We start from the raw sequence: 16,157 nt of genomic DNA on the forward strand, positions 1-16,157 counted from the left end.
ACCATTAATTTGCTCTGTTCTCCCACACAGATGCTGTCAAACAATGCTAGGAGAATTTAGAAACTATGTGGATTTGGTCCTCAATGACTTCACACTAAACTCAGTGTAATACTCTACCAGCAGGTATTTTTTAAATGTCTACTGCCAGAATTCCTAACACATTCTATTTATCACCTCAAATCTCTGACAGTTGCCTTAAGATCTCATTGGTATCAAATCCCACTGATCCACAATCCCACTTATAATAAATATCCAATAGCTGGCCAGGCACGGTGGCTCACACCTGTAATCCTAGCACTTTGGGAGGCAGAGGTGGGCAGACTGCCCGAGCTCAGGAGTTCAAGACCAGCCTGGGCAACATGGTGAAACCCTGTCTCAACTAAAATACAGAAAGAAAAAATTAGCCAGGTGTGGCGGTGTACACCTGTAGTCCCAGCTACTTGGGAGGCTGAGGCAGGAGAACTGCTTGAACCCGGGACGCAGAGGTTGCAGTGAGCCGAGATGGTGCCACGGCACTCCAGCCTGATGACAGAGTGAGACTCCACCTCAAAAAACAAATATCCACTAGCTATACCCTTACACTACCAAGAAAATGGAAATGGTCAATGGCTATTATCTAAAGATTTCATTCTTTCCACATAAGTTTTTACAGTTTCACACTCCTCATCTTCCTTCCCCTTTGATGCAAAGGAAGAAATAGTCTACCACTCACAAAATGTATTTCTAATGATTTCTTACACAAATGCCTTCTACTTTTCCATCTTCATGTTGCAGTATTTTGCCCTGTACTTTAGCCAAACAAAACTAATCACTAGTCCAATTCTTAACCTGGTATTTCTCCTATTGCTACTCCCTCCTCCTATAATGCCTTTCCGACATCTCTCCCTATACCAACTCACACCCTCCCTCAACCAAAACAAATCTCTTCCATCCCTCTACATCCTAAGATCTGCTTAAATAAAAACATTTTTAAAATTTCCTTATGCTACCTTCCATATATATACTATTCCTCTTTTCCTTCACATTTTATTGTATGAAAATGTTCAAACATACAGCAAAGCTGAAAGAATTTTACAGTGAACACCTATATAATCACCATCTAGATTCTACTATTAACATGCTACTACTTGCTCAGCACACTTATCTATCCACAGTCATTTATTTACACATTAATACAGCTACTTTGAAAGTACCAAAAAAGTAAAACTGTAGAGTACATGTCTCCCTAAATAATTCAGCATGTTTGTCATTAAGTAGAGTTCAATATATTTCGTTTTCTTTTGATGCAAAATTTAGATACAATGAAGTGCAGAGATCTTAAATATATATATATACACACACACATATTCACTGTGTCTTACCAATGCATAAACCAGTACACACAACCTAACCTGTATCAAGATTCAGAACATACCATTACTACAGAAAGTTTTCCCATGTCCCTTTCTGGTCTATCTCTCCCATTCAGAGTCAACTACTGTTCTGGGTTTTTTTTTCCACCACAATAAATAAGACGAGTGGCCATTCTAAAACTTCACGTAAATGGAATCTTAGAACATATCTTTATTCTGTGAAAGGCTTCTTTTAGCAAAATGTTTATGAGATTCATTCATGTTGTGGTTATCAAGTAGTTCATTCCCTTTTATTGCTGCATAAATATTCCCTTATATATCTATACCATACATCATCCACACCACCACTGATAAATACCTAGGCTATTTCTATTTTTTGACTGCTAAGAATGAGTTGCTAAGTTGCTATGAATAAGACTTCTTAGAATATATGTTTTCTTTTTCTCTTGGGTAAACATAAGGAGTGGAATTTCTCAGCAGGTATATGCTGACTTTTATAAGAAAATATCAAACATCTTTACAAAGCAATTGTACCAATTTACATCACCAACAATGAGAGTTCCAATTGTGCCACATCATCGCAGGCATTTCATGATGCTCACATGAAAGGTTTTTTATTTTGGCCTTTCTGATTAGTGTAACATCTCCCCTTTTCGAATACAATAGGCATTGTGATGTACCATTCATGTTATTTTGCATATTATTCATGTATTTGTCTTGTCTCTATTAAACTATATGCTTCCTGAAGTTATGAACTGTGTATTAGCCATCCTTTCCACCCTGCAATATTTACAGCAGAATGCTCTGCACCTGCTAGAACAATAAATACAACTTTCATTCAATTGTTTAATAAAACTTCTTTGCCTTTCCTGTTTGGATAAGCCAGGGCAAAAAAATTCAAAACGCAGATCTGTGAAATAAGGTAACAGATAATGAAGAGTTAGTAATGGCCCTCCAATTTTATCCTAGTCCTCCACTAAAATACAAAACATCCTTAAAACAATTTATTATGCTGCCTGTCCTATAAGGATGTCATATCTACACGCACACATATAGAAACATACAGAGGCAGCAAATAAGCTCCATGTAAACCCTACCAGTGCAAGGATTTTTGTCTGCTTTGTGAATTCATTGATGGATTCTAGGGTTCACCACATAATAGGCACACAAATATTTGCTGAATAAATACACAGAAAATACACATTTCCATAAATGTGCCTTTGAAACAAATGGCAGGGAACTTAAATCATGAATAAACTTTTCAAGGCTATAACTTTTAACATCCTTAAACCTAATACCCATGAACATATATCCTTCGGATATACATTTCAGTTTCTGTCCAGGACTTTAAAGTATTTCCCAAGGTGTATCTTCACACCATCAGAATGGTAATTCTCTGTAATGTAATTACATGACTTTGGGGTGTACACACAATGAATTTTAAGAGAAGGAGAAGGCTCCTAAATAGTCACCCCAGATGTACCAAAATCAATGCAGCAATCAATGACGTCATAAACCATAGTATAGAAGGATTGTCCATCTATTAAAAATCTCAGTTTAACTATTCATCTGGGTTATCTATGCACCAAATAAATCAGGAGGAGAATTTCCAAGTGTCCATTCTCTTCAAGGCCCGAAGATGAAGTCCTTGAAACAGGTTACTGTGAAGAGAATCCTTCATACCATTAAACATTTCCTGAATATCTAGCAATCAATGTTCTAGGTACTATGTTAGGTGAGAAGGCTATAAAGACAAAATCAAGAAACTTCTATCTTGGGTGGAAGGAACAGTTAAGTAAATAAACAATTACAGAACCGTTACAGAAATATGTAAGAATGTAAGAACACACAATAGAGAGCTCTAACCAATTAGGATAAGCTTTTTGGCAGAAGTAACTGTTTGAGATGCCTGATTACATGAGCCAGCAAAGTAAGGATCAATTCCAAAGGAAAATTTTAGTAGTAATCACGCTCAAACACCAGCTTTCTCCAGACCAGCTGATCCCTTTCAGGAGGGCTCCTTTGATTACTGAAGGGCAGCTGAAGGACATTTGGGTTGTTGACATGACAGCTGAAGGGCATCTGAGTTGTTTTTGGTTCTTGGTTATTATAAATAAAGCCACTATAAAAATGTACATACAACTTTTTGTGTGAACATGTTTTCATTTCTCTGGAGGTAAAAAAGTAAGCTTACTGCAACTTAACTTGGTCCTTGTTTGTGAATGGTGTCATTACCAAAAAAAAAGTATGTAACAAGTGCACAGCTTCCTTAAAGGTAAACATTACCATGCAATAATCATAACCGTTATTAACTGAATATGCACCCCAAAAAGATAATGAAGGAAGCAAAAGCAAAGCAAAAATTAGATTAAGATCCAAAGAGAAGTTACTCAATATTTTAACTTAATTGCTCAACAATTATTTACTGAGAACTCACTATGCGCCAGGCACTAGGATAATGCTTGGGTTCACTGCTAGACAAATAAACAAACAAATAAATACATAATGACACCCTATGAGAAGAGGCATGAAAGAACAGGGTCCTAATAGGAAAAGACAGGTTTCTGGAGAATAAGACATGGAGTCAGGGAAAACTTTCCCTGTTTCCCTGTTACAAAACTTAAAGAACGAATAGGAGTTAAGAGAAGGTGAGGATAAGGGATGGAAAGACTGTTCCAGGCAAAGGGAAAATATAAGAGCTGGAGATATGAATGGGCTCAGGATATTTAAGGGTCTGAAGGGAAGTGTAGCTAGAATACAGATGAACAAGAGAAGAGACTACAAAAGTTAGCAGATCCTGATAAGTCTTGTTAAAGATATGAGATCTTATTCCCTAACAGCTTGGTTCAACTTAGAGTGTCAACTACTTCATATATCTCCAATTATTCTGAGAGATGTAGAATTCCAAAGCAGATTTCAGTATCAAATCTATAATAAGTGTTTCTAACAAACAACACCATTTCCTCTAAGCCTCAAGTGTTACTAATAATATCAGTACCGATGCTTAACCTGAAAATATGACATTTCTTCTTAAGCCCTTTCATTAGTACTGCATTTTATATATTATTTTATACATACAGTATTTCATCTAATCCCCACAATAAATTGGTCCAATTTTTCTAGCAATTTTATGCTAGAGTCTTGAAATCTTTGACACCTCAAATTGAAAATAAGTGATATTTTTATTTTAAAATTAAATGAGTTTCAGTTCAACAAACATTTACCTGATAGACAAGTTACCAGTTTTCAAAGAGATTTTTTAAATGGATATTGGCCTTTCAAACTTCAAAAAAATTTCAAACTTCAACAAACATTTACCTGATAGACAAGTTACCAGTTTTCAAAGAGATTTTTTAAATGGATATTGGCCTTTCAAACTTCAAAAAAATTTTTTTTCATTTTAATTTTTACAGGTACCTAGATGTATATATTAAACTCACTCCTTTTTAAAAGAAATTTCCTGCTTCCATGCTGTTTACCTCATAAAGTCATTTTTAACTAATTCTACCAAAAATAACAATCAAAGAGAAACCTACATTTTTATATTACAGGTTGAGCATCACTAATCTGAATCCCCAAAATACTCCCAAATCCAAAAATTTTTGAGGACCAACATGATGCCACAAGTGGAAAATTCCACACCTGACCTTATGTGACAGATCAAAGTTAAAATGTAGGTACACAACATATAATTTATATAGGATCCCCCTTTCTTTAGATGCAATTATCATTCCCGTGCATGCCCCAATTCCCCCATGCAGGCATACCCACAAAAGGTTAAAAAAAAAAAAATTCAACTACACACTGTCCACATGAGTGACTGAAATAGCGACATCTTTGCTTTCTGATGGTTCAAGGTACACAAACTTTGTTTCATGCACAAAATTATTAAAAACATCATATAGGCCGGGCATGGTGGCTCATGCCTGTAATCCCAACATTTTGGGAGGCCGAGGCGGGTGGATCACAAAGTCAAGAGTTCGAGCCCAGTCTGGCCAACATTGTGAAACCCCATCTCTACTAAAAATACAAAAATTAGCCAGGTGTGGTGGCGTGTGCCTGTAATCCCAGCTACTCGGGAGGCTGAGGCAGGAGAATTGCTTGAACCTGGGAGGCAGAGGTTGCAGTGAGCTGAGATCACGCCACTGCACTCCAGCCTAGGCGACAGAGCAAGACTCCATCTCAAAAAAAAAAAAAAAATCATATAAAATTACCTTCAGGCTATGTGTATAAGGTACACATGAAGCATAAATTAATTTCTTATTTAGACCTGGGACCCATCCCCAAGATACCTCATTAAATACATGCAAATATTCCAAAATTAGGAAAAAGGTGAAATCTGAAACTTTTCTGGTCCCAAGTATCTTGGATGAGGGACACTCAATCTGTATTCTATATAGCACAATCTGGATCTTGATACTGTAAGTCCATGTCTTGCTTTCTAGTTTCATGCATAAATGCTATCTTTTATCTATTTTGCTTATTACAATTAATTCTTTGAGAAAATAAAGGTAAATATAAATACAATGATGAATTCACAGCTCTTCAAAAAAAGAAATAAATGTAAAACCACATTATACAACTATTACTGTCTAGCTGACCCATTTTTCCCCCTACTCAATAACTCTACCTCTCCCTCCCAACACATTAGATATTTTCCTTGAAAATCTGCCTGTTGACATCATCTACAATCAAGAAAGTTTACTTTTATGTAAGAGTGTATCCCTTTTTCACCTGAGGTCAGGAGTTCAAGACCAGCCTGGCCAACATGGTGAAATCTCGTTTCTACTAAAAATACAAAAATTAGCCAGGCATGGTGATGTGCATCTGTAATCCCAGCTACTTGGGAGGCTGAAGCAGGAGAATCGCTTGAACGCAGGAGGTGGAAGTTGTGGTGAGCCAAGATTGCACCACTGCACTCCAGCCTGGGCAACAGAGTAAGACTCAGTCTCCAAAAAAAAAAGGAGTGTGCCCCTTTTTTCTCCCAATTCTGCTTGACCGGAATAAAATGATGGCACTTATATGTGGTGCTTAGTTAAACAGAAAAAAATGTTCTAAATGACTAAAGTCATTTCAGATCCATTCATTTTGTATCCCCGAACAGACTGGAAACTCAAAGGCAGATATTTTCTGTATGTGCCGCACTACCTAACAAAAAATTTTGAATGGAGTGGTTACTCAAATATTACCTCCCTTTTCCCTATAGTGGGAAAGGCTATGCTAGGTACTTTCACATATCCCTCTCATTTCATCCTCATGACGAAAACCTTGCTGCAGAATATTATTATCATTTAACAAGCTCTGAAGAGGAAAAGACTCTTATATAAAGAGTAGAAAGTAGCTCATTCCAGTGGTACAAGTTCCCTCTGCATTTTTTACTTGCTCTCTATTTCTTTGATACCTATAACACCCTACAATATAATGTTTTATTAAGCAATTGTCTGCTTAATATACGTGAAAGTATCTGCAGATTTCATTTGCTCCATATTCAACTCTGAAAGGCAACAGCAATAGGTGACTGCTTACAAGGGCCAAAAGGTGATCTACTCTCAGTGAAGGTGTGTGTGGTGTAGAAGTAAAGTGGAGACCAAGAGGGGAAAAGAACTGTTGTTCAATTATTCAAAACACACTGAAGCATGTTCAACTCGGAAGAGAATACCAAAACCACACAAAGGTAAATTTAAATATAAATACAAAAACATTTCTAAAACCTAAAATAGTGAAATTCATGTCTGAAAATCTATTTTAACACGTTATATTGTAATTCAATTCACGCATGGCTTGGTTAATCTTTCTTCCAGCTGCTATGTTACTAAAATACCTTTCTTCACTAATTCTATTCACGTTTTACTACAGCTATTATTTTCCTTCTTAGTATACCTAACAGCCTTCAAACAACTTTGTAAAGTCTATTCTGCAAAATTCTGTGTAAACATTCTAACAAAATAAAATTGAAAAGCCCATTAAACATAAAAATAGCACTACTAGAGCTTAACAACAAATTAATTTAATTAAATCTAATTAAATTAGAGCGTGAACCACTAAAGAAAAGTTGTTCAAATATCCTATTCTAGAATGTTTTGTTTTGCCCCCCCCCCACCCCCTTTTTTGAAGGAGAGGCATCCAAATCTGTTTCCCTGTCATTTCTGGCAATCATTTTACACTTATGCCATTCATATTTCACAAAAGAGTAAACAAACTCAAAGGGGTTAATAAAAACAACGAACTAGTAAGTGGCACAGAAGGATTTAAACCTAAGACACAGAACCAGTGTTCTTTTCAGTTGCCTTCCTGCTGAAGGCAGGATGCTGCAGATACTTTCTAATTTAAGGCTACTTATATATATAGCCTTAAATTTGAGTCATTTATTTGATATCATAACTATCGTTCCAATTAGGCATATTTTTATTTGTACATTTGATAGTCTTTGCTTCACTCTTAACCCATGTATGTATTTTTAATTATGATTTTGAATCAAGCATCTCCTGTAGAAGAAATCATTGAACTGTGGAACAAACTGACACGTATTTTTAAAATTAAATTTTAAAATTAAAATTTATATAATCCACCTGTAATACATTAAATGTGGAAAACTGTCCATATCTGTAATAAACTGAAAGAAGTAAATGATTGTGTACAGTGCAGGTGAGGACAGAGTAAAACAGACTCACATTCTTAGTGGTCAAACTGGTGTGAAACTTTGAAAACAATTTGGTAATGCTTATAATGAGTGGATTAATACATTCCTTCATTTTCACCCGAAGAGTCAGTTTGGAGATGCTCAGCTAAGGAAATCATCCTACTTTCACTGAAAAAAATCTTATGCATCAAAATATTAGCACCAAAGCAAGCATACAATAAATATTTACTATTTGAATGAATAAACAAATGAATGAATGAGTGAACTGCAAATAATAAAAACCTAGAAACAGAATTGGAATGGTTAATAAAATTATAAACATCCAAATTAATATTAATGATAAAAACTTTAAAAATCAGCTATATGATAAGTGGGATTAAAAAAACTGTATAGTACAATCACAAGAATGTTTTTAACCCACAAATATACAAAATACATTTAGAATACATACAAAGTGTATAAAAATACACACAAACACATAAAAGTTAGGCAAAAGGAGTATACCAATATATTAACATTGAGTAAAGGGCTGATAGTAATTTTTTCTCTTATTTCTTATTTTCTAAATGTTCTATACGGCAGATATATTACCATTAATATTTTTTAAAAAGCTAAAACACATCAGTATTATCAATATTTAGCCAATATCAGGAAAAAAGGCGGCTTGCTTTAAATTGCTTATTGTATACAAAGTGCTGGTTTATTTATCCATTTATTTACTTATTTATTTATTTATTTATTTTTGAGACAGAGTCCCACTCTGTCATCCAGGCTGGACAGGCTGGAGTACAGTGGCACGATCTCGGCTCACTGCAACCTCCGCCTCCCAGGTTCAGGCAATTCTCCTGCTTCAGCTTCCCAAGTAGCTGGGACTACAGGCGCCCACCACCACGCCCAGCTAATTTTTTGTATTTTTAGTAGAGAAAGGATTTCGCCATGTTGACCAGGCTGGTCTCGAACTCCTGACCTCAGGTGATTTGCCTGCCTCGGCCTCCCGAGGCAGGCAAATTACAGTGCCAGGATTACAGGTGTGAGCCACCGCATCCGGCCTACAAATTGCCCATTGTACTGATTCTACATAAATTATCTCAGTAAATCTGTTTACATCCATGCATAAATTTTTTAATGTACTTCATTAATATATAAATACAGATTATAATAACTCTATCTCCCCTCACTCAAAGGTCTCTTAGGTATATTAGTATGAGAGAGAGGCAGGTGGGAAAGGTACAGCTGTCATCTACAAGAAAGTCCCTGTGAAAAAGATTATAAGAAAATTAAAATGTCTTTTAATATATTTTCCAATCACCCTAAGATTATTAAGAACAGGCAGACCCTGTCCTTCTTTTAGCTCTACTAAAACTCATCTGCTCATGATTTCAATTTACAATAAACATATTTTAGCTTTCAAAGACAACTAGAAAGATACAACGGAATTCTGGAACTTCTTTAAAAATTGGGGGGGGAAAGCTTCTGAGTGTCCAAAGAGATTTAGCCTATACTATCATCAAGGTTAAAACATAGAAAAGTTAAACAAAATAAAAATTAAAGATCAAGTGGTATATTTTCTTGGTAGGGAACAAAAATTAAGAAATTGATAAACAGAGCAAGTGCCTACAAACATGAAAGTTCACTCTACTATTGCCTACTTTCACTATCTGGGCTTAACCTAACTTTATTACTGTTTATAAAAATAACTCTGTTCAGGCATGGTGGCTCACGCCTGTAATCCCAATGCTTTGGGAGGCCAAGGCAGGAGGATCACTTGAGGCCAGCAGTTCAAGACCTGCCTGGGCAACACAGCAAGACTCTTATCTCTACAAAAAATTTAAAAATTAGCCGAGGTGGTAGTGTGTGCCAGTAGTCCCAGCTACTCAGGAGGCTGAGGCAGGAGGGTTGCTTGAGCCAAGGTGTTCAAGATTATATTGAATTATGATCCTGCCGCTGTACTCCAGGCTGGGAGACAAAGCAAGACCTAGCCTCTATATATTAATCTATGTATCTATCTTTCTTTAAAAATTGGAAGACTGCTATACTGTATTCTGTGGTATATAATAGTGGTTCATAGTACTTTTAATGCAGTGACCTCCATTATTAGCCTAAGGAACAATCAGATGGCTTGCTACATACACTAAATTTCTGAAGAATAGATTTCTTCATAAGAATGGGTATCTGGGGTTGAAAACTTTTAGTTAGGATACTAACAATTGATCTTTCCCATATAAAGCTTTTTTTAAACAACGTTAACTCTTACAGTGTCTTGCACAGTAATTAAAGAGTAGAATCCTTTCTGAAAATTCACTTCTATTTAAAACAGGGTGAGGATCCAAAGCATTGTATTTAATTATTTCAGATCTTCAAGGAACACACTGTAGTAGTGGAAGCATCTATGATAACTACCATACCTAAACTAGACTCTAGCTTTACTTTTATTCCAAAATAGGAAGAGAGCAGTTAATAATAGAAGACCCAAATGCCTTTGAATTTTTTGCTGAAACTAGGAACTGCTTTTCTTGTAGTCTTTTCATTTTTTATCTCCCTGTCATCCACAGTCCTTTAAAACACAGAAGTTCTAAACTTGGAATCAGATTATCCAACAAAAACAAACAAGATTTCAGTAATGGAAGAAATGACTTAATATGAAAGCAGAAGCTAGGAGAAAAGCAGGTATATAATCTCATATAGTTAAATTGAAAATGAAACAGAAGCATTTAATAAGGCTTTTACACAATGTCTTCTGATATAGGAACATTTTAAAGAAGTTAATGGAAATATAAAATACTAACAGAAGACCTGTGACCAGCTAGTTTGGTGTTAGATTTTGGTCATTATATGTTAACAGTGTTCAGATAAAGGTATTCAAAATCAAAGGCTGATTAAATAACCATATGCCAATAGGATCCTCAATTTCTTGTTATTATAAACAGTGAGCCCTGGAGCAACAGAACACATTAGCTGGCAAGAGTAAGACCTTGGTGTATCCTGGATGCATCCAAGAAGTTTCTGGAACACCCCATTGGGGTAGCTTTAGGAGATAACTGACCTATCAGATTTGTTCTGGCCTATTAATTGTCCTATAATTAAGACCCAGGGATTCTTAAGGATACCATGAGGATGGAACCTGGTCATTCAAGTAGTCCAGAGGCACTATGGCATAGTGTTTGTGAGAACAGTGTTCAGTCAAACTTCTCAAGTTCAACTCCCAGCTCTGTAATTTATAAGCTTTGTTGTGATCTTGCAGTCACATCTGTATCTCATTTTCTTCACAGGTCTAATGGAATAATAAAATGAATAATACCTCAAATGATTAATGTGATAATGTAACCGCCTAAGGCATGTCTGTTATATCCTTAAATACTATTATGTAAGTGTTTACTATTTACTATTCCAACCAAATAGGTCCCTCTGAAGTCTCAAAGATGTTAATTCCCAAATAGGTCCTGCTGAAGACTCAGATATTAATTCCCACAACTGTTACTAGAATCTGTTACAGTATGAACTTAAAAGTTCTGCACCCCAGCTGGGCACAGTGGCTCATGCCTGTAATCCCAGCACTTTGGGAGGCCAAGGTGAGCAGATCTCGAGGTCAAGAGATGGAGACCATCCTGACCAACAAATACAGTGAAACCCCGTCTCTACTAAAAATACAAAAATTAGCTGGGTGTGTTGGTGGGCGCCTGTAGTCCCAGCTACTCAGGAGGCTGAGGCAGGAGAATCGTTGAACCCAGGAGGTGGAGGTTGCAGTGAGCTGAGATCGCGCCACTGTACTCCAGCCTGGTGACAGAGCTCCGTCTTAACAACAAAAAAATCTGCATCCCAACTAAAGCCTCTGCTTAATGTCATATTGGTTTGTTGTTGTTGTTGATGATGTTTTGAGACGGAGTCTCACCCTGTCGCCCAGGCACCATATCCGGCTAATTTTTGTATTTTTGTAGAGATAGAGTTTCACCACGTTGGCTACGCTTTTTTAACTCCTGACCTCAGGTGATCTGCCCTGCCCGCCTTAGCCTCCCAAAGTGCTGGGATTACAGGCCTGAGCCACCCCACCCAGCCTGTCATATTATTTTTATAATAAAAAAGGGGAAGAATCATTTTGTAAACTGACAACAAATAACATTTATCATTTAGATGGGGATAAAGAAGAAAGCAGTTTACTGGGTGAGAAAAGAGCCAATCTGAATTAGTCTAAAAGACCTAATTCAAACATAATGGGATGGGATAACTACAACATCTAATTAAAACCAGGCACAATGGTTCACGCCTGTAATCCCAGCACTTTAGGAGGATGAGGCGGGAGGATCACCTGAGGTCAGGACTTTGAAACCAGCCTGGCCAACATGGAGAAACCTTGACTCCACTAAAAATACAAAAATTAGCTGGGCTTGGTGCTAGGCGCTTGTAATCCCAGCTACTCGGGAGGCTGAGGCACAAGAATCGCTTGAACCTGGGAGGCGGAGGTTGCAGTGAGCCGACATGGCGCCACTGCCCGGGCAACAGAGCACGACTCCATCAAATAAATAAATAAATAAATAGAACCTTAAAAAGTATACTTCAAAGTATAATCCCCCTGACTTTATTCTAAAAAAAAAAAAAACAAAAAAAAAAAAACAAAAAACTTTTCCAATCTTATAAGAGCTATATTAAATTAAAATGTTCTAAATCTAGTTTATTCTACTATGATTTCACTCCTTAAAGTTAATGCATTATTAGAACATGCATGTATATATGTATACAAACACACATAAACACATCTAATTTCAAAGCCTAGTCATAACATAAAGATGAATACTAACAGTTCAAATCATTTAGTAATTTACTAGTTTAGTGTTAAGTATATGTAGCTATTAAAATACAGAATATAGCTAGTGGCTAGAAAGTTAGTATTACTGATTTAAAAAGGGAAAGTAGAAAGTAAAAAGCCCTAAATTCTTAATTTCTAACACAAATCACTTGAAACTTAAGCACAGAATTCTGAAGATTAATATAAATTACTGACCAAAAAACCCCCATAACTTCTTCGGTAAACAGAACACTTACAGCATCAAATAAAATCAGAGAATGGAAGGGATATTTTTATCTCTAAGGTGAACTACTGAAATGGCTTGCTAGCAGCCATGTCCTAACCTATTTACCCCTACTACCAAAGTAATCTTTATGCAGTAGCCCTTAGTTCATTTAATCTACTGTTAGAAATTCACAATTTATGAATTAAGTCTACACCTCCAGGCTTGCTACAATCCATCCTCTCACTCTTTTTTCACACAGCTTTTTTCCATTTCCTAAAACCAACAACCCTCCAGGCGCAACACCCTGAGATTCCATTTCTATCATTCGGCTTCAGCTCCTTCCTCAGCCTCTCTCCTCTTCAGTGCATTTTATCCTAAGCGAACTAACACAGGAACAACAAACCAAATACTGCATGTTCTCACGAGTGGAAGCTAAACAACAAAAACACATGGACACAAAGACGGCAACAAGAGACACTGGGGCCTACCTGAGGGTGGAGGGTGGGAGAAGGGAGAAGATCAGAAAAAATACCTATTGAGTACTAGCTTATTACCTGGATGACAAAATAATCTGAACACCAAACCCCCATGACACGCAGTTTTAACTATATAACAAACCTGCTCATGTACCCTGAAACCTGAAATAAAAGTTTTTTAAAGACTATTAAAAATTCTAGCAAAATCTGTTTTACCTTGTTTAATGGAGCATCTCCCAAACATATCATAATTTTTTTTTACTTAGCATGCCTTTTAACATCTTGTAAAGCACCAGCTTTCGACTGAAAAGCCATCTGAGAAAGAGCTCTTGACTCTACTCCTGTATTAGCCTCTGGAACTGGCCTCCAGGCACAACTCTCCTCTCCATCTCCCATTCCCCCCACCCAATCTGTTCTACAGCCAGCAGCTGTCTCTTAAAAATGCAAATCTGATTAGCACTAAAGCAATTAAAACACTTTAATGCATTTCTAGGGGTCTAGTGTGAAAATGAGTTTATCAAGGTCTCCTGGATCCTGCTAGATCTGACCTCAACCTATCTCTATACTGTTTGCTGTACCATTCTTCTCACCCACTGTGCTCCAGTCACACTGGCCTTCTAGTTCCTCAAAGGGCTCTGCTCTGACCAGAACCTATTTCTCCACCTTTCACCAAGACTCTATCTCTCCACCCTCAACCATCAACTCTTTACCAAGTTACAACTACTGGTCTTTCAGTTCTCACTTCGATCATGACTTTCACAGAGACTCCATCCAAACTCTCAAAACCTTCTGTTCTTGTATAACACTTTATACTTTTCCTTCAAAATACTTAATACAACTTCCATTGATACATTTAATGAGAAGAGGGTCTTGTTTTGCCAATCTCTGTATTCCCTAGCTCCCAGTATTATGACTGGCACACACAAGGCAGGCAAACATTTTTTAAATTAATGAAACACTGCCAGGCATGGTGACTCACACTGGTAATCCCCGCACTTTGGAAGGCCAAGGCGGGAGGATTGCTTGAGCCCAGTTCAGGACCAGCCTGGGCAACACAGCGAGACCCCCAACTACAAAAAGAAAAAAAAATTAGCTAGGCATGATGGCATGCACCTGTAGTCCCAACTGCTCAGGTGGCTGAGGTGGGAGGATTGCTTGAGCTCAGGAGGTCAAGGCTGCAGTGAGCCATGATTGTGCGATTGCACTCTAGCCTGGGTGACAGAGGAAAGCCTGATTTAAAAAAAAAAAAAAAAAGAAAGAAAAAAGAAATAAAATGAATGAATCTCTGATAATATAATTATCACCTAATCATAATAAGAGAATCCCTACTAACTATAAACATTTTTATAACCAATCACTTTAACAAAAACCTTCAGCAATCTCCTGTGGAATTTTAGCTTTAAAATGTGTATTTATCCATAGAGTACGTTTCCATTGCTACTGCATATGTACAACCAAGAAAGAGATAAACAAATTTTAAATATATTTGAATATATTTGAAACCTCACATACTTCTTACACTACCAGTGTATGAGAATTCTAGTTTCTCCACATCCCTTCCCAGCATTTGATATTATCAATCTTTTGTAATTTTAGCCATTCCAGTGGATATGTGCTGATATCTACTGTGCTCTTAATTTGCATTTCTGTGGTGAATGAGATTGAATAACTTTTTGTATGTTTATTACCAATGGAATATTTTCTTTTGTGATGCATCTGTGTATTTTTGTTGTTTAAAACACACATGTGCACACACCCGTGCACACACAATCTTTTCCTTTATGGGTAATAATCTTTTTGTGTCCTGTTTAAAAATCTTTTCCCTACCTGAAAGTTATGAAGATATTCTCATAGTTACCTTCTAGAGTATCTATTACTTTTGTATTTCACATTTAGATCTACAATCCACCTGGAATTTATTTTTGTGTATGGTATAAGGTACAGGGAGAGATCAAGATGAACTTTTTCCCCATACAGACAGGTTGACAAGACTCTCTTTTCCCCACTTTTCTGAAATGCCACCTTTATCATAAACCAAGTGTCCATATCTGTCTGGATCTTTTTCCAGACTCTATTCTGATCCATTAGTTTGTTGTCTAATTTTGCACTAACACCACGGTGTCTTAATTACTGTGGCTTTATAAGTCTTAATGTCCATCAGAGTCGGTCAGTCCTCTCACTTCCTTGTTCCTAGAGACTGACTTGGCTGTGCCTGGTCTTTTTCATTTTTATATCAATTTGCCATTTTTCACACATGCACACACAAACACACAATGCACACATATCTGGGATTTTGTTTGGACTTGTATTGAATCTGTGATTGGTTTCGGAAGAACATCTTTACAATATTCACAGTCTTTCAAGCCATGAACATAGTATATCCCCTCAATTATTTAGCTCAGTGTTTCTCTTAGCCCCTTACAGAAGTCTACAAGGTTAATGCTCTCATTCTCTTACAAGCATATGGTGGAGTTTTCCAGGAGCTTGTATGTGACATCACAATAGGCTAGATGCAGAAGTGGATATAAGAATCCACCTGTCTTAATTAAGACATTTTTAAAAATTTCCAAAAATGTAAAACGATGCCACTCTTTGTTTTGTAAAATACATCTATTTTTCATAAGCATAATATTTATGTTGGAATGTAATGGGTTATTATTTTAAAATAAATATTTAAAAGTTT

The 16,157-nt window shown here is 36.5% G+C and overlaps 1 protein-coding gene across 7 annotated transcripts in view; it reads right to left on the reverse strand.

Moving 5' to 3' along the window:
- Positions 1-16,157, reverse strand: part of PPP1R12A (protein phosphatase 1 regulatory subunit 12A) — a 161,930-nt gene that overhangs the window by 125,145 nt on the left and 20,628 nt on the right. The window lies entirely within an intron of this gene.

The sequence above is a fragment of the Symphalangus syndactylus genome, chromosome 13 (genome assembly GCF_028878055.3).
Source record: "Symphalangus syndactylus isolate Jambi chromosome 13, NHGRI_mSymSyn1-v2.1_pri, whole genome shotgun sequence".
Lineage (NCBI taxonomy): Eukaryota > Metazoa > Chordata > Mammalia > Primates > Hylobatidae > Symphalangus > Symphalangus syndactylus.